The 27,036-nt window shown below is 50.4% G+C and overlaps 1 protein-coding gene across 1 annotated transcript in view; it reads left to right on the plus strand.

Annotated features, from left to right (window-relative positions):
- Positions 1-27,036, plus strand: part of LOC149470575 (uncharacterized) — a 38,607-nt gene that overhangs the window by 3,949 nt on the left and 7,622 nt on the right. The gene's annotated exons all lie outside the window — the stretch shown is intronic.

Below are 27,036 nucleotides of genomic sequence, written 5' to 3' on the forward strand. Positions count from 1 at the left end.
CAGATTTGTTACTCAGGGACACACAATTGTTACTCAGGGACACAGAATTGTTACTCAGGGACACAGAATTGTTACTCAGGGACACATAACTGTTACTCAGGGACACAGAATCGTTACTCAGGGACACAGAACTGTTACTCAGGGAACGACACAGAATTGTTACTGAGGGACACAGAATTGTTACTGAGGGACACAGCATTGTTACTGAGGGACACAGAATTGTTACTGAGGGACACAGAACTGTTACTCAGGGACACAGAACTGTTACTCAGGGACACAGAACTGTTACTCAGGGACACAGAACTGTTACTCAGGGATACAGAACTGTTACTCAGGGACACAGAACTGTTACTCAGGGACAGACACAGAATTGTTACTGAGGGACACAGAATTGTTACTGAGGGACACAGAATTGTTACTGAGGGACACAGAATTGTTACTCAGGGACAGACACAGAATTGTTACTGAGGGACACAGAAATGTTACTCAGGGACACAGAACTGTTACTCAGGGACACAGAATTGTTACTCAGGGACACAGAATCGTTACTCAGGGACACAGATTTGTTACTGAGGGACACAGAATTGTTACTCAGGGACACAGAATTGTTACTGAGGGACACAGAATCATTACTGAGGGACACAGAATTGTTACTCAGGGACAGACACAGAATTGTTACTGAGGGACACAGAACTGTTACTCAGGGACACAGAACTGTTACTCAGGGACACAGAACTGTTACTCAGGGACAGACACTGAATTGTTACTGAGGGACACAGAATTGTTACTGAGGGACACAGAATTGTTACTGAGGGACACAGAATTGTTACTCAGGGACACAGAACTGTTACTCAGGGACACAGAACTGATACACAGGGACACAGAACTGTTACTCAGGGACACAAAACTGTTACTCGGACACAGAACTGTTACTCAGGGACAGACACAGAATTGTTACTGAGGGACACAGAATTGTTACTGAGGGACACAGAATTGTTACTGAGGGACACAGAACTGTTACTCAGGGACACAGAACTGTTACTCAGGGACCCAGAACTGTTAGGGACACAGAATTGTTACTCAGGGACAGACACAAAATTGTTACTGAGGGACACAGAATTGTTACTGAGGGACACAGAATTGTTACTGAGGGACACAGAATTGTTACTCAGGGACAGACACAGAATTGTTACTGAGGGACACAGAACTGTTACTCAGGGACACAGAACTGTTACTCAGGGACACAGAACTGTTACTCAGGGACACAGAACTGTTACTCAGGGACACAGAACTGTTACTCAGGGACAGACACAGAATTGTTACTGAGGGACACAGATTTGTTACTGAGGGACACAGAATTGTTACTGAGGGACACAGAATTGTTACTGAGGGACACAGAATTGTTACTCAGGGACACAGAACTGTTACTCAGGGACAGACACAGAATTGTTACTGAGGGACACAGAATTGTTACTGAGGGACACAGAATTGTTACTGAGGGACACATAACTGTTACTCAGGGACACAGAATTGTTACTCAGGGACACAGAACTGTTACTCAGGGACACAGAATTGTTACTCAGGGACAGACACAGAATTGTTACTGAGGGACACAGAATTGTTACTGAGGGACACAGAATTGTTACTCAGGGACAGACACAGAATTGTTACTGAGGGACACATAATTGTTACTGAGGGACACAGAATTGTTACTCAGGGACACAGAATTGTTACTCAGGGACACATAACTGTTACTCAGGGACACAGAATCGTTACTCAGGGACACATAATCGTTGAATTAAAGAGTATATCAGACAACATGTAGAGGAGTGGCAGAGGAGGCAATGTTTCAGGAGCGAGCAGACGTGGCAGCAGAGGAAGGGGTCGTAGCAGCACTAGTCACAGCCAGAGGCCAGTGCTCCCAGTGTCATCCAGCGGTCGTGTCTCCACCAACAACCCTGCCGTCATCGATTGGTTGGCTCGGTCGTCTTCCTCTTCCCAGGTCACCTCTGACACCTACAGCCAACGGTCGGTGGGTACGTCAGACACAACCGTTAGTTGGCATGGCCCGGGAGCAAGCCCACTGAAATCACGTGTCCTCTACCTGCCCCTGTCCTTTGCTGTTCCCTCACCAAGCGAAGTATCGCATGCTGTGGGCTCAGCCCCACTGTACAGTGAGGAAGAGCTAACAGAGGGCGGTCAGGAACGGGGGGAGACAAATCCGCCTTTTCAGCAGCCAGGCGAAGAAGTACTGGCGAGGAGAGTGGCTCGGTAGCCGGTCTAGAGACAGGTCTGTCTCCTGACCCACACGCAGCCGAGGGGGCTAGTAGTGAGGCGGAGACCCTAATTGATGATGAGGAGGCTGATTGCACTTGGCAGCCTCGTCGTCATCAGGCTATTGCTTCCGCATCATCAGGAGAAGAGGGTGCCAGCTTGGCAGCGAGCAAAACAGTCGGTGGGTTGCCCAGGAGGCAGCAGGGTCGCAGCAGTGTCAGTGGAGGCAAACGGCCACGGAGTAGAGCACCAGCTCCACTGCTGGTGGGTTCCATTTTGTCATAGGGTGCTGGCAGATTACGGGCCTCCCATTGCTGCTGCCAGGCCCCTAATCTGCCATGGGCCCCTGTACCGCCTCCTCATGCTGCTGCCAGGTCCACAGTGTGTCATGGGTCCCTGTACGGCCTCCCATTGCTGCTGTCTCCATCGCCACACTCTGCCATGTGCCACTTTCAGGTCTCCTCACACTGCTGCTGGGTTCCATTTTGTCATAGGGTGCTGGCAGATTACGGGCCTCCCATTGCTGCTGCCAGGCCCCTAATCTGCCATGGGCCCCTCTACCGCCTCCTCATGCTGCTGCCAGGTCCACAGTGTGTCATGGGTCCCTGTACCGCCTCCCATTGCTGCTGTCTCCATCGCCACACTCTGCCATGTGCCACTTTCAGGTCTCCTCACACTGCTGCTGGGTTACATTTTGTCATAGGGTGCTGGCAGATTACGGGCCTCCCATTGCTGCTGCCAGGCCCCTAATCTGCCATGGGCCCCTGTACCGCCTCCTCATACTGCTGCCAGGTCCACAGTGTGTCATGGGTCCCTGTACCGCCTCCCATTGCTGCTGTCTCCATCGCCACACTCTGCCATGTGCCACTTTCAGGTCTCCTCACACTGCTGGTGGGTTCCATTTTGTCATAGGGTGCTGGCAGATTACGGGCCTCCCATTGCTGCTGCCAGGCCCCTAATCTGCCATTTGCCCCCGTACCGCCTCCTCATGCTGCTGCCAGGTCCAGAGTGTCTCATGGGTCCCTGTACGGCCTCCCATTGCTGCTGTCTCCATCGCCACACTCTGCCATGTGCCACTTTCAGGTCTCCTCACACTGCTGGTGGGTTTCATTTTGTCATAGGGTGCTGGCAGATTACGGGCCTCCCATTGCTGCTGCCAGGCCCCTAATCTGCCATGGGCCCCTGTACCGCCTCTTCATGCTGCTGCCAGGTCCAGAGTGTGTCATGGGTCCCTGTACGGCCTCCCATTGCTGCTGTCTCCATCGCCAGACTCTGCCATGTGCCACTTTTAGGTCTCCTCACACTGCTGGTGGGTTCCATTTTGTCATAGGGTGCTGGCAGATTACGGGCCTCCCATTGCTGCTGCCAGGCCCCTAATCTGCCATGGGCCCCTGTACCGCCTCCTCATGCTGCTGCCAGGTCCACAGTGTGTCATGGGTCCCTGTACGGCCTCCCATTGCTGCTGTCTCCATCGCCACACTCTGCCATGTGCCACTTTCAGGTCTCCTCACACTGCTGCTGGGTTCCATTTTGTCATAGGGTGCTGGCAGATTACGGGCCTCCCATTGCTGCTGCCAGGCCCCTAATCTGCTATTTGCCCCTGTACCACCTCCTCATGCTGCTGCCAGGTCCACAGTGTGTCATGGGTCCCTGTACGGCCTCCCATTGCTGCTGTCTCCATCGCCACACTCTGCCATGTGCCACTTTCAGGTCTCCTCACACTGCTGCTGGGTTCCATTTTGTCATAGGGTGCTGGCAGATTACGGGCTTCCCATTGCTGCTGCCAGGCCCCTAATCTGCCATGGGCCCCTGTACCGCCTCCTCATGCTGCTGCCATGTCCACAGTGTGTCATGGGTCCCTGTACGGCCTCCCATTGCTGCTGTCTCTATCGCCACACTCTGCCATGTGCCACTTTCAGGTCTTCTCACACTGCTGGTGGGTTCCATTTTGTCATAGGGTGCTGGCAGATTACGGGCCTCCCATTGCTGCTGCCAGGCCCGTAATCTGCCATGGGCCCCCGTACCGACTCCTCATGCTGTGACGTTGCAACAAGGTGGAATTCAACCCTACATATGTTAGACCGCCTTTACGAACAGCGAAAGGCCATCACCGATTTCCTGATGTTACAAGCGGATAAAGGTACTCCCCTGTGTAACTTAGATGTCAGCCATTGGCAGCTCATGCGTGACACCTGCCGCTTGCTCAGGCCCTTTGAGGAGGCCATGCTATTCGTGAGTCGGCAGGACTATGGGATGAACGACGTCATTCCTCTGTTGCACGTCCTGGAACAAATGCTGTTAACAATGGCTGGTCAGGGTGCGGTAGACGTGGCGCACAGATCTCAACGCCACATGACCCCTGTGGGGGCAGGACAGGAAGAAGAGGAGGAGGACATTGGTGCTCAGGAATTATTGAGTGAAATGGGTGGTTTTTCCACTCAGCGGACAGGAGTGGAGGAGCAGGAGCATCTGGTAGAGGAGGAGGAGGAGACAGAGGACCCAGACGCACCGTGGCAGTATGCTGTGGAGATGGAGGCAGGGAGTCCCTCGCATTCCTTGGCACAAATGGCCCATAGCATGCTCGGTTGCTTGCATAGCGACAGCCGAATAATAACCATCAGACAGAGGGATGACTTTTGGCTGTCCACCTTGTTGGACCCTCGCTACCGTTCAAAAATGGTGGCCTTTTTCACACCTGCTGAGAGGGAGGCCAAAATAACGTACTATAAAAACCACCTATGTAGTCAGTTGGTCCCTGCCTTTCTGCGCCAACGTCCATCCTCAGACACTGTGGGCCCTGTGCACTCGCATTCCACTGCCATGGCAGCAGGGGAGGGGTGGGGTGGTAGGAGCAGTGGCAGCTCCACCAGCAGCGGCTGCCTCAGTCTGCAGTCGAAGATGAGTAGCTTTCTTCACCAGCGCAGTGAGGAAACTACTAACCAGCAGCAGCAGCAGCAGCATCAGGTGGACCTGGAGCAGGACCTCAAACAACAGGCTTGGGCCTACTTGGACAGCACCCTGCCAACCGAGGTAGACAATCCCCTTGACTACTGGGCAACGAAACTTGACCTTTGGCCCCAACTAGCTGAATTTGCCCTTGAAAGGCTGTCATGCCCGGCCAGTAGCGTGGCATCGGAGCGCGTGTTTAGTGCGGCAGGAGGTATTGTAACTCCGCGGAGGACACGACTGTCCACCCAAAGTGTGGAGAGACTCACGTTTGTGAAAATGAATCAGGCGTGGATTAGTCTGGATTTCAAACCACCAGTTCCTGACACAACTGACTAAATCTGCCATGAATCATGCCCCAAACATGTGCCACTTTCAGGTCTCCTCACACTGCTGCTGGGTTCCATTTTGTCATAGGGTGCTGGCAGATTACGGGCCTCCCATTGCTGCTGCCAGGCCCCTAATCTGCCATGGGCCCCTGTACCGCCTCCTCATGCTGCTGCCAGGTCCACAGTGTGTCATGGGTCCCTGTACGGCCTCCCATTGCTGCTGTCTCCATCGCCACACTCTGCCATGTGCCACTTTCAGGTCTCCTCACACTGCTGCTGGGTTCCATTTTGTCATAGGGTGCTGGCAGATTACGGGCCTCCCATTGCTGCTGCCAGGCCCGTAATCTGCCATGGGCCCCTCTACCGCCTCCCCATGCTGCTGCCAGGTCCACAGTGTGTCATGGGTCCCTGTACCGCCTCCCATTGCTGCTGTCTCCATCGCCACACTCTGCCATGTGCCACTTTCAGGTCTCCTCACACTGCTGCTGGGTTCCATTTTGTCATAGGGTGCTGGCAGATTACAGGCCTCCCATTGCTGCTGCCAGGCCCCTAATCTGCCATGGGCCCCTGTACCGCCTCCTCATGCTGCTGCCATGTCCACAGTGTGTCATGGGTCCCTGTACGGCCTCCCATTGCTGCTGTCTCCATCGCCACACTCTGCCATGTGCCACTTTCAGGTCTCCTCACACTGCTGGTGGGTTCCATTTTGTCATATGGTGCTGGCAGATTACGGGCCTCCCATTGCTGCTGCCAGGCCCCTAATCTTCCATGGGCCCCTGTACCGCCTCCTCATGCTGCTGCCAGGTCCAGAGTGTGTCATGGGTCCCTGTACGGCCTCCCATTGCTGCTGTCTCCATCGCCAGACTCTGCCATGTGCCACTTTCAGGTCTCCTCACACTGCTGCTGGGTTCCATTTTGTCATAGGGTGCTGGCAGATTACGGGCCTCCCATTGCTGCTGCCAGGCCCCTAATCTGCCATGGGCCCCTGTACCGCCTCCTCATGCTGCTGCCAGGTCCACAGTGTGTCATGGGTCCCTGTACGGCCTCCCATTGCTGCTGTCTCCATCGCCACACTCTGCCATGTGCCACTTTCAGGTCTCCTCACACTGCTGCTGGGTTCCATTTTGTCATAAGGTGCTGGCAGATTACGGGCCTCCCATTGCTGCTGCCAGGCCCCTAATCTGCCATGGGCCCCTGTACCGCCTCCTCATGCTGCTGCCAGGTCCACAGTGTGTCATGGGTCCCTGTACGGCCTCCCATTGCTGCTGTCTCCATCGCCACACTCTGCCATGTGCCACTTTCAGGTCTCCTCACACTGCTGCTGGGTTCCATTTTGTCATAGGGTGCTGTATGGCCTCCCATTGCTGCTGCCAGGCCCCTAATCTGCCATGGGCCCCCGTACCGCCTCCTCATGCTGCTGCCAGGCCCGTAATCTGTCATGGTCCCCTGTACCGCCTCCTCATGCTGCTGCCAGGTCCACAGTGTGTCATGGGTCCCTGTACCGCCTCCCATTGCTGCTGTCTCCATCGCCACACTCTGCCATGTGCCACTTTCAGGTCTCCTCACACTGCTGGTGGGTTCCATTTTGTCATAGGGTGCTGGCAGATTACGGGCCTCCCATTGCTGCTGCCAGGCCCCTAATCTGCCATGGGCCCCTGTACCGCCTCCTCATGCTGCTGCCAGGTCCAGAGTGTGTCAAGGGTCCCTGTACGGCCTCCCATTGCTGCTGTCTCCATCGCCACACTCTGCCATGTGCCACTTTCAGGTCTCCTCACACTGCTGGTGGGTTCCATTTTGTCATAGGTTGCTGGCAGATTATGGGCCTCCCATTGCTGCTGCCAGGCCCCTAATCTGCCATGGGCCCCTGTACCGCCTCCTCATGCTGCTGCCAGGTCCAGAGTGTGTCATGGGTCCCTGTACGGCCTCCCATTGCTGCTGTCTCCATCGCCAGACTCTGCCATGTGCCACTTTCAGGTCTCCTCACACTGCTGCTGGGTTCCATTTTTTCATAGGGTGCTGGCAGATTACGGGCCTCCCATTGCTGCTGCCAGGCCCCTAATCTGCCATGGGCCCCTGTACCGCCTCCTCATGCTGCTGCCAGGTCCAGAGTGTGTCATGGGTCCCTGTACGGCCTCCCATTGCTGCTGTCTCCATCGCCAGACTCTGCCATGTGCCACTTTCAGGTCTCCTCACACTGCTGCTGGGTTCCATTTTGTCATAGGGTGCTGGCAGATTACGGGCCTCCCATTGCTGCTGCCAGGCCCCTAATCTGCCATGGGCCCCTGTACCGCCTCCTCATGATGCTGTCAGGTCCACAGTGTGTCATGGGTCCCTGTACGGCCTCCCATTGCTGCTGTCTCCATCGCCACACTCTGCCATGTGCCACTTTCAGGTCTCCTCACACTGCTGCTGGGTTCCATTTTGTCATAGGGTGCTGGCAGATTACGGGCCTCCCATTGCTGCTGCCAGGCCCCTAATCTGCCATGGGCCCCTGTACCGCCTCCTCATGCTGCTGCCAGGTCCACAGTGTGTCATGGGTCCCTGAACCGCCTCCCATTGCTGCTGTCTCCATCGCCACACTCTGCCATGTGCCACCTACAGGTCTCCTCACACTGCTGGTGGGTTCCATTTTGTCATAGGGTGCTGGCAGATTACGGGCCTCCCATTGCTGCTGCCAGGCCCCTAATCTGCCATGGGCCCTCTTTACCGCCTCCTCATGCTGCTGCCAGGTCCACAGTGTGTCATGGGTCCCTGTACGGCCTCCCATTGCTGCTGTCTCCATCGCCACACTCTGCCATGTGCCACTTTCAGGTCTCCTCACACTGCTGCTGGGTTCCATTTTGTCAGAGGGTGCTGGCAGATTACAGGCCTCCCATTGCTGCTGCCAGGCCCGTAATCTGTCATGGGCCCCTGTACCACCTCCTCATGCTGCTGCCAGGTCCAGAGTGTGTCATGGGTCCCTGTACGGTCTCCCATTGCTGCTGTCTCCATCGCCACACTCTGCCATGTGCCACTTTCAGGTCTCCTCACACTGCTGGTGGGTTCCATTTTGTCATAGGTTGCTGTATGGCCTCCCATTGCTGCTGCCTCCACCGCCACACTGTGGCTCCACACTCTGGTTTTGGCCCCATGACTGCCCAAATGAGTGAAGTGTGCGGTGATTCTAAGATCGACGGCACTCATCTGCATGTCATACTGACTGACAGTATTATTTCTCTTCCCCAGCAGACTCCAAGGGCATTTAAATTAAAGGTACAGTGTTCTGCACTAATATAAAGGCTCTCTGAAGCCTAGAAACACCCTTTTATAAGTTAAATTTGCAGCGAATATATTCGACTCGAATCAAATTTTTTCCACGAATTCGCCGAATCAGTCGAATCAAATTTTTGAATAATCCGCTCATCTCTAATACCCATCACTGTCATACCTCCGTACTCCTCTCCTGTACATACCCATCACTGTCATACCTCCGTACTCCTCTCCTGTACATACCTATCACTGTCATACCTCCGTACTCCTCTCCTGTACGTACCGATCACTGTCACACCTCCGTACTCCTCTCCTGTACGTACCGATCACTGTCACACCTCCGTACTCCTCTCCTGTACATACCGATCACTGTCACACCTCCGTACTCCTCTCCTGTACATACCGATCACTGTCATACCCCCCACACTCCTCTCCTGTACATACCCATCGCTGTCATACCTCCGTACTCCTCTCCTGTACATACCGATCACTGTCATACCTCCGTACTCCTCTCCTGTACGTACCCATCACTGTCATACCTCCGTACTCCTCTCCTGTACATACCAATCACTGTCATACCCCCCACACTCCTCTCCTGTACGTTCCCATCACTGTCATACATCCGTACTCCTCTCCTCTACATACCGATCACTGTCATTCCCTGTTTATCACCTCTGCCTGTGACAGCATGGCTATTGAGAGCCAAGTTCTGAAGGACAGAGAGTTGTCTAGCTCTGTGATTCCTATGATGTTGCAGCTGGAAAGCAAATCTAGTGTCCCCAATCACCTCCACACCGGTTACAGTGTCCCCGATCACCCCCACACCGGTTACAGTGTCCCCGATCACCCCCACACCGGTTACAGTGTCCCCGATCACCTCCACACCTGTTACAGTGTCCCCGATCACCTTCACACCTGTTACAGTGTCCCCGATCACCCCCACACCGGTTACAGTGTCCCCGATCACCCCCACACCGGTTACAGTGTCCCCGATCACCTCCACACCGGTTACAGCGTCCCCGATCACCTCCACACCGGTTACAGCGTCCCCGATCACCTCCACACCGGTTACAGCGTCCCCGATCACCCCCACACCGGTTACAGTGTCCTCGATCACCCCCACACGGGTTACAGTGTCCCCGATCACCCCCACACCGGTTACAGTGTCCCCGATCACCCCCACACGGGTTACAGTGTCCCCGATCACCTCCACACCTGTTACAGTGTCCCCGATCACCCCCACACCGGTTACAGTGTCCCCGATCACCCCCACACCGGTTACAGTGTCCCCGATCACCCCCACACCGGTTACAGTGTCCCCGATCACCCCCACACCGGTTACAGTGTCCCCGATCACCTCCACACCGGTTACAGCGTCCCCGATCACCTCCACACCGGTTACAGCGTCCCCTATCACCCCCACACCGGTTACAATGTCCCCGATCACTCCCACACCGGTTACAGTGTCCCCGATCACCCCCACACCGGTTACAGTGTCCCCGATCACCCCCACACCGGTTACAGTGTCCCCGATCACCCCCACACCGGTTACAGTGTCCCCGATCACCCCCACACCGGTTACAGCGTCCCCGATCACCTCCACACCGGTTACAGTGTCCCCGATCACCCCCACACCGGTTACAGCGTTTCCGATCACCCCCACACCGGTTACAGTGTCCCCGATCACCCCCACACTGGTTACAGCGTCCCCGATCACCTCCACACCGGTTACAGCGTCCCCGATCACCCACACACCGGTTACAGCGTCCCCGATCACCCACTCACCGGTTACAGCGTCCCCGATCACCCTCTCACCGGTTACAGCATCCCCGATCACCTCCACACCGGTTACGGCGTCCCCGATCACCCCCACACCGGTTACGGCGTCCCCGATCACCTCCACACCGGTTACGGCGTCCCCGATCACCCCCACACCGGTTACGGCGTCCCCGATCACCTCCACACCGGTTACGGCATCCCCGATCACCTCCACACCGGTTACGGCGTCCCCGATTACCTCCACACCGGTTACGGCGTCCCCGATCACCTCCACATCGGTTACGGTGTCCCCGATCACCGCCACACAAGTTACAGTGTCCCCGATCACCCCCACACTAGTTAGTGTGGGAGGGATTTGTACCGTCCTGACATTTGGGGACTACTATAGGTAATGATGCACTAAGCTATATTCTCTGAGCACTCATGGAGGCCAACATAAGTCTTCAAAAGACTCACCATGCCAAAATGGGATAATTTTGTGGGTGTTTCCATTGTCGTGGTTTCCCAGGGCCTTCAAAAATGTGATAGGTCGTCTAAAAATTTGGTGTGTAATTTATGCCCTCAGAAAGCCTGACTGTGCTCTTTTGATTTTGGTCCCCCTATGTGGCTAGGCTGTGAAAAAGTCTCACATGTGGTGTCCCCATACTCTAAAGGAGTAGCAGAATGTGTTGTGGAGTATATTTCTAAGTACGCCTAGAAGGTTTGTTAGAAATATCATATTAATTGAGAACTTTGTGTAAAAATAAATATTCTCCTTTTCTTTCCTGCATTTTCAAAAAAACTTTTGTTGAAAAATGACCAAATAAACTTACTATTCACTTCAGAAAATACATTGGGGTTTTTGCTTTCCAAAATTGTGACATTTTGTGAGAGTTTCCACTGTCCTGGTGCTCTGGGCAGCCAAATATGTGATTGGTAGTCATGAAATTAGTGTAGATGTGTAATTTATGCTCCTTGAAAACCCAAATGTGTTCCTTAAATTTTGGACCCCTCTATGCATCTAGGCTGTGAAAAGTCTCACACAGGTGATATCCCCATACTCAGGAGATATAGCAGATCCTGTTTTGGGTTCATTTGGGTTCAATGTTCAAAGACTGAATAATTGTCATTCAAAGTGTGACAGCGCTGAAAGCTGAGAATTGGCCAGGGCAGGAGGGGGGTGAAAGTGTCCGGACTTGAAGTGGTTAACATACCAAGGGGTCCATTTTTTACATATCTACAACTGCACCATGTGCTTCAAGCTCAAGCTTCTCTCTCCACTTTAGTTCTTGAGGAGCCATGACTGATCCAGGGATTGATGGATGGTACGAGTAGGAAAGGCATGATCTCTGGTATATACTCCAGTCTTTTCATTCTTACCCAAGACTCTGCCCAATTACCATGTAGAAGGAAATGGGAAATAGACATAGAGGAAGTGGGAGGAGATTTGGATCTCCGTACCTCTCATCTCCCTGTCCTCTTCACAGAAGCTATCTCAGTTATTTCTTTTACATAGAACTTACAGGACCCCAGCTCAGTTGTTCAGTTGGAGGGATTCCCCCTTATGCCCCAAATGTAGCGGTGATGTAGGGGATTTGATACACATTTTGGAGATTTCCAGAATTATTCTGATACTGGAAAGATATTACCAATATTATATCATCGCTATTCATGATTTCTCTTCCTCAGGATCTGGAGGAGTGCATCTTGGGATTTGTAGCACAATAATTATTTATGAATTATAAAAATATTTCTTTGCCGCTGGGTGTTTTTATTTTTTGAGCTATAAATAAAAAAAGAGCAAAATATTTGAAAAATAAAAGTTTTTCTTTATATCTATAATAACATTTTACAAACAGGTAATTTTTCTCCTTCACTGATGTGCGTTGATGATGCTGCACTGATAGGCAGCACTGATGAGGTGGCACGGATAGGCAGGACTGAAGAGCACTGATAGGAGGCACTGATAGGCAGCACAGGTGGGTGGCACTGCAGGGTACAGGTGGGTGGCACTGCAGAGTGGAACTGATGGGCACAGGTGGGTGGCAATGATGGGCACAGGTGGGAGGCACAGGTGGGCGGTGTGACGATCGTGGCGTCGGACCCCAGCCCTTCTCACCAAACTCGTGACCAAAGGACTAGCCAATCTAAAACCGCGTTGTCACGTGCGTAACAATGTCACACTGTAACGGAACCGGACCCAGACCGCACTTGGGTATTTCCGTTGTACTGCAGCTTCCCTGTCCGAACACAAATCCCCGGACACCACCTGCTGATCCTGCAGGAAATAGACAGCACCCGACTCTTCTTAAGACAGGAAGTCAACTCCTTTATTTTTACACAAACATAAGATATATACACAGGGCGGGGAAACACAACCAGGAACAGGAAACACATCATCAGCCCGCCCCATCAGTGGGAAGGGCTACAGGAATCGCCCCCCCACCCAACCAAGACACAAAACAATGGGATGTAGCACATGGCAGTGAACAATGGACAACCACGTGGCAGTGAACAATCCCCACACCAATACACAATACCATGACATTCACATTCACACCCTGTACCCCTTAACAGGCACAGGGTGGGTTAAACATAATTAAGGGAACATGAGCTGACCGGGGTCCCCCCACCCCCAAAAGTCACTCCCGTCAAATATCTCCCCTTGGGTGGACTCCGAAGTTAGTCTGTACTTCCAGTCCCACAATGCCAGCACCCACACAGTACCCCAAACAAATTGTCACACACCAAGCATTACTCACCCAGCCAACCTCTGCCTCTCCCGTAGAATATACCCACCGCTGGGGAGAAGCACGGACTGGTCCTTCTCCCTGAAGTCCTCTTAGACGCTGGGGAGAAGACAGGGTGGCTGGGCCGACTCCATCATGCTGTGGGGGATCTGGGCCGACTGCCCAGCATCCCTGGGGTATCTAGGTGGTGACTGTAGTCTCATCCACTTTGACTTGATGGACATCTTCTGTGTTCACAAAGGAAGGCTGACATCCTCTTGTCCTAATGCCAGACCCTTTTCTGGGGTTGTGTCAGTGGAGACCGAAGTCCCATCCACGGACATCAGCTCAAGCTATTGTAGTAAGGCACTGATTGCATCCTCTTCCTGTAGCTCCTGCGGTGCTGATTTTTGTGGGCAGAGGTCAGAAATGTTTGGCTCTGTTGCCAGCTTTTCTGCTGGTTCCTCTTCAGCAGAAAAGTCTATCAAATCCCCAGTCTCTTGATTTTCCACTGCCGATTCTTGGGCATGCTGCCGAACATGTTTTAGCAGTGGCCTGTATGCCCTTTCCAGATGCAGTTCTTTCTTCAGCAGGTATTCCAGATCTGGTTCAAGCTCTGAGACCCCTGTGAGACCAAACATAGCTTCTCTTCCTTCTCGCAACTCCTCCAGGGTAGGTTCTCCTTCATCACCAAACACAAAATGATCTGTAAGGCTCTCCCATAGCAATCCAGGGCCACCAAACTCATGTCCCTCAGTAGAGCACTGTCAAGACCCCTAAATATTCCTGCTCTGCGTACCATTGCAGAGCCCAATATCTGTTATCCAGTTGTATCTCCTGCCTGACCAGCCTGTCCAACTCAGTCACCCATTGCTGCTGGGGTCGCTCTCCCAGGAATGGCATCTGTAATTTCCAACGGTCCCTGGCCCGTTCCCCTGGGGTTTGACAGCACTTGCCTTTCTCCATACCAGCAGCCTGGAGGGCTCCTCTCCAAAGCACCTCCCAAATCCGCTGCCTGAGCTCCAGGTACTGATCCGTAGACACAGTCCTGGGGTATGTTGCAAGAACAGTCTGCAGCAGCCCCGGGAACTCTGATGCCAGGTCCATATCTCCACTGGGGTGACCGACATCTACTTTCCTGATCTTGGATCCCGGTGGTGGTTTGGATGTGTTCACAGCTTGGAAGTACAATCCCACCGCTTGCCACCAATGTAACGGAACCGGACCCAGACTGCACTTGGGTACTTCCGTTATACTGCAGCTTCCCTGTCCGAACACAAATCCCCGGACACCACCCGCTGATCATGCAGGAAATAGACAGCACCAAACTCTTCTTAAGACAGGAAGTCAACTCCTTTATTTTTACACAAACACAAGATATATACACAGGGAGGGGAAACACAACCAGGAACAGGAAACACATCATCAGCCTGCCCCATCAGTGGGAAGGGCTACATGAAACACCCCCCCACCCAACCAAGACACAGAACAATGGGATGCAGCACGTGGCAGAAAACAATGGACAACCACATGGCAGAGAACAAGGAACAATGTCCACACCAATACACAATACTATGACATTCACATTCACACCCTGTACCCCTTAACAGGCACAGGGTGGGTAAACATAATGAAGGGAACATGAGCTGACACAGGGGTCCCCCCATCCCCAAAAGTCACTCCCATCACACACACCCAGCTGCACTCTGCACAAAGATTTTCCAGCTAATGGACCACAATCTGTATCTGCAGCCTGGGAGCAATTGTTACTGGGTCAGGTTAGTTACGCAATTAACCCTTCACACCCCACCACCTCCTTTTTGTACAGAGAAAGAGTAAACTCAGCAATATCAGCAATAACACTATGATGTTTGAATAATCGTCGGTATACCACTGTCACTGCAGGCAGAGGTATACTGAAGTTTAAAACACCCACACAGTAGCGTTCTTCAGAGGCAGGAATTCATAGTTTGCATTAAAGGACTTTAGAAACAGTTCAACACTTTCAGAAAGTAAGATTTATTACTAAAACGTCAAAAGGGTGCAATAAAAATATTTACAGAAAAAGATGTAACATATATATATATATATATACACAGAGAACAACAGCACAGCAAAGAGATAACAGAGAGAAGTTTAGAGGGGTAAAGTACTTGCCACACGTCCTGGGTTTAAGCAGATCAGGTTTCAGAGCAAAAGGATTTCTTATCTCCCACTGTCAGTTCCGATGTTAAAACAGGGAGATTCTTCAACTTCTTTCAACTCTGCTTAGCTTTTTCTAGCAACTCCACAGGGTGTCTCCCTGGAGCAGTAAACCAATCGCCTCATTTGGGGAGGGAGTTGTAGGTGGAGACCCAAGCTATGACCAAAAATCCTCACATTTGATGTCATGGTTCATAACTTATTCTCGGTGCATTTAGCAGCCTTGCTACTAGTAGATTAATACTCAGAATCACCGGCTGAACGTCTACATATGAAATATGAGATAACCGCTTGAATGGTTGAGGAGATATAATTTTCTGCTCTCCTGTGTATGCCAGCTAGGGGGTGTAAAATAACAGGTGATTTGTCTTGACGTGAGCCATCCGAATATGTGCTTCATGTTTGTGTAAGTCTTTCATAATCCAAGATATGTAATCATAGGGGAAAATGGATGTTGAATGTGGTGTCTAGTTTATGACTTATCTGGAATGTCTTTGAACTCAGTGAAGGACTTGGTTTATGACTCTACAAGCCCTCCTCTAGCAAGAGTTTTGTAGACAGAGGGGCACCTAGCTAGTGAGGTTTATAGCCATGACACCCTCCCAATGAGTCTGTTGCCTGTGATCTCTGCAAACACACACCGACCACATTCCTTAGGGAGGGGGGAAATCAGAGGGGGGAAGCTGATTTGGGGAGTGAGAGATGATACAGCATGGAAGATTCTTAACAAGATGGAAGACCGCGTCCATCTCGGTGTGCACGATTGCTACAGGCGGCACTGATCATCATCTGATAATTGCCGGTTCTCGGCAGTACTTTCCACACGGTGATAACTGTGTCATTGGACACAGCTGATAATGTGGTAAAAGGCCACTGTGATTGGCCGTTTACCATACCCCGTGATCATCTGTGTCTGTAGGACACCGCAATCACCAGAGGGGCCGGATCCACGCTACTGGGGGCGTGCACGGGGCGTGTCCTGGAATGATGTCCATGGACATCGTCCCAGGTTTACACAACCGTGCTGTAGCCATTCCTTCGGCTATAGTGGCATTGGGAACTGGTTAAATACTGTGAAGCTGTCCCTAATTAGGATGGTCTCCTATATGACCAAAAGCACATCTGACCACCTTGATTGGGGTCAAAGGATCTGGTGAGTGAGCAATCTGTATTCATTACTCCTGTTGGCACACGGTGAAGATTACAGTCACAATCTTGTTTCCTGTCCGGTTTGGGCCACAGGCTAAAGAAGCCACAAGGAGTGTCACTTTGAACTTAATTTATGGACTTATATTTTTTATATTTTAATTTTTATGTCATTTATACACCACTGTCCTGAAATTTGTTATGAGAACATCATTTTTGCATATTTGGTTATTTATGCACAATTGGAGGGTTGCACACAGGGACTTTAAGAATTAATAGTCCCTACCAATTGTACAATTATATCATGTAAAGGTTGTATGTAGCGCCTACCTATTCTAATATAAATTGACAATAATTATTTACACCTCCAAGTCATATAGCAATAGTGAGGCTGCTGTATATTGCCCACAAGGGTGGACTGACCATTTGGAAACTTGGGCACTGCCCGTGGGCCCAGGGTCAGTAGAGGCCCCATGAGATGCCCTTGGTACCTTTTTCATAGACTTTTTTGAGTTTGGGCAAGGACACGGGCCCCATGATCCCCTATTGCCCGGGGGCCCCATGAGTTGTCAGTCCGCCCCTGACTGCCCATAAACTAATAGCACAATTCTGGGTATCACCTCATACTCCCACCAGACCACAGTGGACTGAGCAGGTGAACTCCACATTAATACATGAAAAACTAACTTACCGACATCGTAATTCCCCCAGGGGATGTACAGTATCTCACAGAAGTGAGTCCCCCTGACATTTTTGTAAATATTTGATTCTCACTTTTCATGTGACAACACTGAAGAAATGACCCTTTGCTATAATGTGACATAGTGAGTTTACAGCTTGTATAAAATGTAAATTTGCTGTCCCCTCAAAATAACTCAACACACCGCCATTAATGTCTAAACCGCTGGCAACAAAAGTGAGTCCACCCCTAAGTGACTTGGTTCAAATTGGGCCCAATTAGCCATTTTCCCTCCCCGGTGTCATGTGACTTGTTAGTGTTGCAAGGTCTACAGGTGTGAATGGGGAGCAGGTGAGTTACATTTGGTGTTATCGCTCTCTCTCTCTCATACTGGTCACTGGAAGTTCAACATGGCACCTCATGGCAAAGAACTCTTTGAGGATCTGAAAAAAAAAAGAATTGCTGCTCCACATAAAGATGGCCTAGGCTATAAGAAGATTGCCGAGACCCTGAAACTGAGCTGCATTACAGAGGCCAAGACCATACAGCAGTTTAACAGGACAGGTTCCACTCAGAACAGGCCACGCCATGGTTGACCACAGAAGTTAAGTGCACGTGCTCAGCGTCATATCCAGGGGTTGTCTTTGGGAAATAGATGTATGAGTGTTGCCAGCATTGCTGCAGAGGTTGACGGGGTGGGGGGGTCAGCCTGTCACTGCTCAGACCAACTGCCTCACACTGCATCAAATTGATCTGCATGTCTGTCATCCCAGAAGAAAGTCTCTTCTAAAGATGATGGCCAAGAAAGCCTGCAGTTTACTGGAGACAAGCAGACTAAGGACATGGATTACTGGAACCATGTGTCTTGGAAATTCGCTTTAACGAATTTCTCCTTACCGTGAGTACTCGCAGTTGGATGCGCAGAAATCCCCCATAAAGCTGTGCGAATCTCGCTTACCATGACTGCAGCCAAACTACACGATTCCTGCCCATCCAAATACTTTGGTTCTGTTGAATTTGTGGGTGATTGGAGCTCCGTTACCCTAGAATGATCACACGACACTCTAAGGCTGGTTGCAATCCACATAAGGGCCGGCTTTAGGCTCAGCTCTCTGTTTTATTAAGAATACACACATGCCCCCCACATGAATAAAGTCAATCCCTCCCACCGAACAATGCAATGGGGATTGCCTATACAGAGGATGTACATTCCAATTGGAGCATAGCCTTTGCTATTATCTATCACTGGTCCTCCCCCATGAGTCTTCTGAGGTCAGCAGACTTCCTCCCCTTCCCCCCTATGAGCCATCTGAGGTCATATTTCCTGTCCTACTAGCTTCTATTGGTATGCAAAATTCTCTGCACAAGCATCTCCTAAAAATATCAGTCTGTACCTGGATGGGCCCGATACGATCTTTATTAAAACACATCCATCCAAGATACAGTTCAGATTAGTAATGGGTTGTAAGATATGCATAAGCCTACACGTGGAGTTCACACCGCTTGCGCATTGCGTTATGAAGCCCACGTGGTACCATGCTGCTGATATGTGGATACAGGCCCACGGTCTACTGACAGCAGCATTCGCATGGAATGCCGTGGTGGTATACACGCCGGTCTATAAGCGCAGATCTGCCATCTCATCCATTACCAAGCTGAGTACTGTAATACATACATTGTACATGCGCATGGCCCAATTGCAGCCTTCAGAGCTTTAATTAAGCCACACGAGAGACATATGAATAACACTCATATATGACACATTTAAAGTTCGACCAATAATACAAAATTTCCATGACATTCCCTCCTGTTTTATCATATTCTCCTCGTGTCCCTTCTTGATCTTCTTCAGCTTGATGGGTGTAGTCTCAAACTTCAAAGAGTTCCTGTAGTTGTCCCTGAGAATAAAGCTCCACGGGGTACCTGAAACAACAAGACCCGACGCAGACTCGACGCAAACAGGCTTGATTGAAGCGATGATCCTCAAGAGCGTTGGAACCTTCACTACAGGAAGGCTCTTGCAAAAACCACAAACAGACTTGTGGTATGAATAAAGCTTGTGATCCCACGGTGGTCTGGGGAGATCCAGCAATAGATTCTCAAATTGCCCCTGCAGACGGGGCCACACAAGGCTGGTCTCGACCCAGACAGTTTTCCAAATCGCAGACACAAACAATGATGAGGCTTGAAGCTTGCTTGAAGGTCTTGGAGAATGTGGTCTTCAGAGAGATAAATTAGAGGGAAGCCAGGACGTAATCTGTAGAGAAGGTGGTTGGTTGGTGAGGTCTTCCCCCGATCAGTGGTTGGAGTGGGATCCCCGGAGCGGGCATGGAGATGTGGTCGTCTGCCCGAGCTTGGCTTACACGGTCGATGAGGCAACAGGAACATCTCACCGCGGCATATAAAAGGCAGATGAAAAAGAGAAGCATCAGGATATACACTCCCACTTCCTTCAACCAAGATCCGATGGAGAACAGGAAATCTCCCAATCCTCCCAAACCCTTGAACGGATTCCAACCCTCACTAGCTATAGCTCTAGCTTTTCCCTGTAGTTCACTAACTTTGTCCATATGGGCCTGGACCTTGTCATCGGTGTCTTCTATCCAAGTACAACAATCCTCTCCGATGAACTCACAGAACCCCCCTTTGGCGGCTAAAAGATAATCAAGGGCCATCTTCTCCTGAAGCACTAAAATTCCCATCTGCCGTTGTTCTTGGGCAATTTCTCTGACAGCCTCTACGGTCTCGTTAAACATACTATCCACGATGACAGAAAAATTGTTCAGGCGCTTCATAAGTTCTATTCCCCATCCTGTCCATGAGGGGAACCAAGCCCATGCCTGGTCGCCCTCAGAGAACAGTTCCCTGCGAACTCTCCCTGCCATCCTTACCTTCTTGTGGACCATCAACTCTTCATGGTCCATCACTACATAGGATGCGGGGACTAGCTTTATGAGGGCACACGAACCTTTCGCGTTCTGGGGGAATGTTCTATAGGCTGCCGAACCACACAGAAAATAGTATGGACCTGTCAGAGCAGAGCAGGAGGAGTTCCTCGTTCGGCCTCTGGCACTGAGCAACAGTTGCACAGACTGGGGGATTGCTCCCTCAGTCTGCACATCACATCCGTCCTTCCAACACACGTGGTCTGGTCGGTCAGTGTGGTTACTCAGAAAGGAAGTCTGGTTAGTCAGATTGACAGTTATACCTCCCTCGCAGGTGGTAGTCCCAACAAACTTGTTACCTGTGCCAAAGCTGATGTTAAAGCACACCTGAGGGCTGCCTAGCTGTCCAGTTACCCATAATGGACTGACGAGGGTCCTACAGGAGCTAGAGCTAATATTGGTGCTGAAACTGATGTTACCTGCTAAAAATGTGTCATTAAGTTCTACCGATAAATGTCTACGTGGGGGCTGACCAGGGGTCCCTTGCTTTTTCATGCCGACGCGGATGTCATATAGGGCATGAACAGCGGCCATTGCGGACATGTGATGACTGGGTGGGGGCTTAGAGCATACCCAACAGTTGGTTTTGTTGGCGGTTCTGGCTAAACGTAGGTGCATTTTAAATAAAAGGTTGGGGTATCTGCCATCTTTTCCTCCGTTCACACACATGTAAGACATACAAACAAAAAGAAAAAGGAAAATGACACCCCTCATTCTCTGGTGTAGCTGAGAAGCTTCTTGCAGTGGCTTGCGTGCACCCAGTTGTCTCGTCCCTCGAGCTTGAGTGAGGTAGGTGTCGTCAGCTGGACTTGGTATGGTCCGGTGAACCGTGGCTCGAGTCCGGTTCTTTGATGTTTCTTTAGGACGACCCAATCACCTGGCTCAATAGAAAGAACACCTGTTATTGTATTTGGATCGGGGAGCGATTCGCGAACCCGATGGTGTATCTTCTGCAGCTCCCGTTGCAGAGATTGCACATAACCTGTAAGCTGTGAATGCAAAGACAACAACTGTTGAGGAAAGTACAACCCTGTTTTGGGAGGTCCCCCAAACAACACCTCGTAGGGTGACAGCCCATGTGGTTGCCGAGGGGCATTCCGGATGGAATAGGGGGCAATGGGGAGACACTCAGGCCAAGGTTTTTGGGTATCGGAAGACGTTGAACCTTACCGCTACTCTCGGGGTGATATGGGGTGTGTCGCCGCTGACTCCAGTTCCACCAAAGAAATGCAGTCGTGTCCTTTGGAAGAGAGATTAGTAGTGGACAAAGAAGACATGTTAGCAGAAGAGGTGTTAGTATTGTTAGTCGTGTTGCAAAATTCAGCACTGTCATTGCTGTCCTCCCCCCCCCTTCTCATCTTCCGACACAGGAAGAAGAGAAGCTGGGTTAAGAATAGTGCATCGTTTGATAGTGAGGTTAGTAGGGGTTAGGAGGGCTTTCCCCTGAGAGGGGTACCTTGCCTTGGATGTCCTGTTTTCGCAAGACTGTTCTGGCTGCACCGGTGTCGATGAGGCAAGGGAGGGGATATTTTAATTCCTCGAGAAAAAGATGGATCTGGGCCGACACCGATTTGCCAACTTCCTATGAGGATTCATAGGAGTTACTTACCATGGTGGTCATAGGGGCGGAGGACTCATCAGGAATGAACTGCCACCGACCTTTAGGTAATTGGGGACAGCTCCTCCTCATGTGCCCCGTTTGGTGGCACTGGAAGCACCTGGGTGGGGGCCTATCCTTCCTGTGACCCAGATCCCTTGGTTTTTCGTGTGGGGTCTGGGACATAAGAACTTTGGCCTTGTCTTGTTTTCTTCTATCCATTTCCCTCTCTATTGACGCAAGAGTGGAAAGGATAGCAGGGATAGACATCTCATTATATTCGGGTCGGGCCAGAACTAGCCTTTCCCGAATTTTAATATTGATGCCTTCCAAAAATTTGGCCCGCAACAGAATGTGCGTCGCGGTCACCTTTACCCCTTCAGTTGGAGCATCAGGTCCAACTTCCAGATCCGCATCCAGTGCCGTCTGCTTGAGACGGCGCCAGAAGCAGGCGCTTTCCTCATTAGGACCCTGGGTGAGCTTCATCATGTCCGTAGTAGAGGTAGCACCATACATTTCTGGAAGCTTTGCCTTTAGCTGTGTACAGAACTCTTTGCCCCCTGAAGTCATCTCCTCATGCGTGGTTATAGAGCACCCTGCAATCACTGTACTGGCCACTTCCATGCCCACCTTTGCCCGTAGGATCTGTGCACAATCTGACCCGCTCATACCATAGCTGAACTGGTTTTGTCCAAACATTCGAGCAAATCCTCTCGGATTGACTCGATAGTCCGGGAGCTCAGCCAGAATAGTGCGGATCTCTGCCGGGGTGAAAGGGACATGCCAAACTACCCGTTCCCCTAAAGTCCGTTCCCCCCGTGCATTGGGAGGACCTTCAAATTGCTGCACCCTGACTGGATAGGCCTCGGTCCGGGAAGAGTGCAAGGGCTGACCCAGCTTCATCGGTGGGCTTAGATTAACCACCTCGCTTACTGCACCTTCAGGTTTGAGGTCCCTCAGATCAGGGTATAGCTGGGGGGCAGGGGTCTGATCAGTGGTTCGTAGTGCTTTGATGCAATCCGCCCTGTTTTTTAACCGGGTGTCTATTCCCCTTGATTCACAGATAGTCTGCAAATCGGTTGTTGAGAAGGCTTCATAGTTGGAAACAGAAGGAGCTGGGGTGAAGCAGGGAGAAGGGAGAGGTAGAGGCAGAGGCTGAGGCATAGAGACAGAAGACACAGAAGGTATGTCAAGAGTGACGTCACTAACAGAAGAGACAGGTGCAGTTATACTTATCTCAGCCACTGTTGGTTGTTGGGGAACCCCAGCAGACCCTGATCCTGCCTGCCTTAGTAGAGTCAGCCCTGAAAGAGCTTCTTCCACCTCTGACACTGGATCCTCCTGTTTTATTCCCTCTGGAGGCCAGGTATACATCACCTGGTTCTTCCGGACAGACACCAGTTTATGTATGCCCTGCTTCCCTAATCGGATTGACCTGTGAAGCCATAGCTGTGCGATCTCTAGTTCTGACGCCTGCATCCGTGGTACAAATTCAGAGATGAATTTTTCCCACCTCCATGCGTCAAATGTACCTTCCCGGGGAATTTCCCATCTGGTACCCTTCGACCATTTATTCCACCTTTTGAGGGGTTCTGTAGACTTCCCCCCCAAACTCACCTTCATCAGTTATGCAGCTGTCCTTACCCTGAAGAGGGCTGGTTCCCCCTCTCTCTTCATGGACTGACTACTGCCCATCGTGACTAGTCACTGGTATATATCCCGCGTCCGGGTACCTGTTTACCCCCTGGAGCACTCGGTGGGATCCTACCGAGAGGCCTGATTCCACCACTTTCCCAGCACAGCGTAATTTATGTGATACTTATCGATCACCCGAAGCGCATCAAGTGGCGGTCAGACTGAGAGCACACCTCCCACTCCCACAGCGCAATTTGTGTGATCCTGACCACCCGAAGTGTTTGTGGTGACCAGGATTTCCCTGGACCGCCCACTCGCACAGCGTAATTTATGTGGCTCTCATCACCCACTGTGTTTGGCAGGCCACACCGCACAATGATGAAAGTGGCTTTTCTCTCCCTGCACACAGTAGCTAACACAAGTCAAAACAAAAAGAGGGGTTCTTGGATGTTACTTAGGGGTCACTGGTTGGGCAGAAACCTGCTAACTGACCTTTAGGAAATTTGTGTAAAGAAAAAAACTTTCCTAATACACACAGAAAAAAAACTCTTTTCAACCTGAAAAACTGTTAAAAAGGACAAAGTGGATCCTTATGAAAAACACGGGACGTTTCACAGTAAAACAATTACACAGAGGTAAACCGAAAAACTGCGCCAAAAGTAACCTTGTTGCTGACGCAAAAATCACTCCTATCAGCACCGCTAAACGATCCACGTTATACACGCAATCTTTACTGCAACCACCTAGAACCGTTTACACAAAAAGTCTGCTGGACGTGAAACACGCGACACAGCAGCTTAAAACAAACCCGCTTTACAATAAGGAACTACTTTTAACAGGAAAAACACAAGAAAAACATAATCACTATACAAGAAATCTATGTGCAAAAACCCAGACTACACCGCGCTCACTAAATGTGGAACACGTGAAGGGAAAACTCGCTTAATACACTTTAAATTGGCTGGCAATACGCAAATTTAAAGCTAAAAGCAAACAAATGAAACTGTAAAAAATTTGGATTAAAAACACAATATGGGTCAAATGCATATAGGAAACTTCATGCACATTGCATAGAGATTACTGCACATATGGTAGCCAACAAAATGGCCACCAAACAAAAGGAGTCCATGTGGTTTAGTCAAGAAAATGACCCCCCACAGGGAAACACACGGCAGACTCTAGCCTCAAAATTGCCTCTTACATAAAACAGACTTTTAGACAGAACATACACTGGACAATTACACAACAATATGAAGTACACATACAACACAATTTGGGCACAATCACAGAACGGACATAAAACACCAACATATCACACTAACATGCACATGTAACAGAAAGGACCCCCTGCTGCATGCTTGCTGGGAGCAGTAGTACCACAAAACATTGTACAGACCACATAACACAGATCTTACAACAGTTAACAATTAACCTAAGCCTTTCAGCACTGTAATAATTACCTCACGTGGAGGGGGGTAAAGCAATCACCACAGTACCTACAGCCCACAAATACTTACCTAACACTATGCAACAACTTTTACCCACTAAAACATATACCCGTTTAGTTTTTGGTTGGAAGATTTTTAAACTTGACCAAATCCAGCCAACCAAAACCCACCCCTCTGCTGCTCTCCGCAGAGACAAACCCTTGTCTTTCACCCACAAATCAAGAGTTTAGGACAAAAAACGAGGTCCTTGTTAAGCGGTATTTCTTGTTAGCTAACAGAGAGCGAAATCAGCCACACGAACACGCAAAAAGCGATCCTCTTAATGGCAGAGAGACCTGAAATGTGCCGGCATACTTTTTGCTAGTTCATGATAGTTCATTTCCCCCCCGTTCTTTGTTAGCTATGCAATAATACGCGTTAGTATCCACCAGGCTCGCCAAACTGTCTTGGAAATTCGCTTTAACGAATTTCTCCTTACCGTGAGTACTCGCAGTTGGATGCGCAGAAATCCCCCATAAAGCTGTGCGAATCTCGCTTACCATGACTGCAGCCAAACTACACGATTCCTGCCCATCCAAATACTTTGGTTCTGTTGAATTTGTGGGTGATTGGAGCTCCGTTACCCTAGAATGATCACACGACACTCTAAGGCTGGTTGCAATCCACATAAGGGCCGGCTTTAGGCTCAGCTCTCTGTTTTATTAAGAATACACACATGCCCCCCACATGAATAAAGTCAATCCCTCCCACCGAACAATGCAATGGGGATTGCCTATACAGAGGATGTACATTCCAATTGGAGCATAGCCTTTGCTATTATCTATCACTGGTCCTCCCCCATGAGTCTTCTGAGGTCAGCAGACTTCCTCCCCTTCCCCCCTATGAGCCATCTGAGGTCATATTTCCTGTCCTACTAGCTTCTATTGGTATGCAAAATTCTCTGCACAAGCATCTCCTAAAAATATCAGTCTGTACCTGGATGGGCCCGATACGATCTTTATTAAAACACATCCATCCGAGATACAGTTCAGATTAGTAATGGGTTGTAAGATATGCATAAGCCTACACGTGGAGTTCACACCGCTTGCGCATTGCGTTATGAAGCCCACGTGGTACCATGCTGCTGATATGTGGATACAGGCCCACGGTCTACTGACAGCAGCATCCGCATGGAATGCCGTGGTGGTATACACGCCGGTCTATAAGCGCAGATCTGCCATCTCATCCATTACCAAGCTGAGTACTGTAATACATACATTGTACATGCGCATGGCCCAATTGCAGCCTTCAGAGCTTTAATTAAGCCACACGAGAGACATATGAATAACACTCATATATGACACATTTAAAGTTCGACCAATAATACAAAATTTCCATGACACATGTCCTGTGGTCTGATGACACCAATGTAAACTGATTTGGTTCAGATGGTGTCAAGCGTGTGTGGCGGCAACCAAATGAGGAGTACAAAGACAAGTGTGTCTTGCCTACAGTCAAGCATGGTGGTGGGAGTGTCATGGTCTGAGGCTGCATGAGTGCTGCCGGCACTGGGGGGCTACAGTTCATTGAGAGAACCATGAATGCCAACATGTACTGTGACATACTGAAGCAGAGCATGATCCCCTCCCTTTGGAGACTGGGCTGCAGGGCAGTATTCCAACATGATAACGACCCCAAACACACCTCCAAGACCACCATTGCCTTGCTAAAGAAGCTGAGGGGAAAGGTGATGGACTGGCCAAGCATGTCTCCAGACCTAAACCCTATTGAGCATCTGTGGGGCATCCTCAAATGGAAGGTGGAGGAGCGCAAGTTCTCTAACATCCACCAGCTGCATGATATCATGGAGGAGTGGAAGAGGACTCCAGTAGCAACCTGTGAAGCTCTAGTGAACTCCATGCCCAAGAGGGTTAAGGCAGTGCTGGAAAACAAAGGCGGCCATACAAAATATTGACACTTTGGGCCCAAATTTGGACATTTTCTCTTAGGGGTAGACTCACTTTTGTTGCCTTCGGTTTAGACATTAATGACGGTGTGTTGAGTTATTTTGAGGGGACAGCAAATTTCCATGTTATACAAGCTGTACACTGACTACGTCA

This window comes from Staurois parvus, unplaced genomic scaffold (genome assembly GCF_062004578.1).
Source record: "Staurois parvus isolate SC_StPar_1 unplaced genomic scaffold, SC_StPar_1.0 ptg000038l, whole genome shotgun sequence".
Lineage (NCBI taxonomy): Eukaryota > Metazoa > Chordata > Amphibia > Anura > Ranidae > Staurois > Staurois parvus.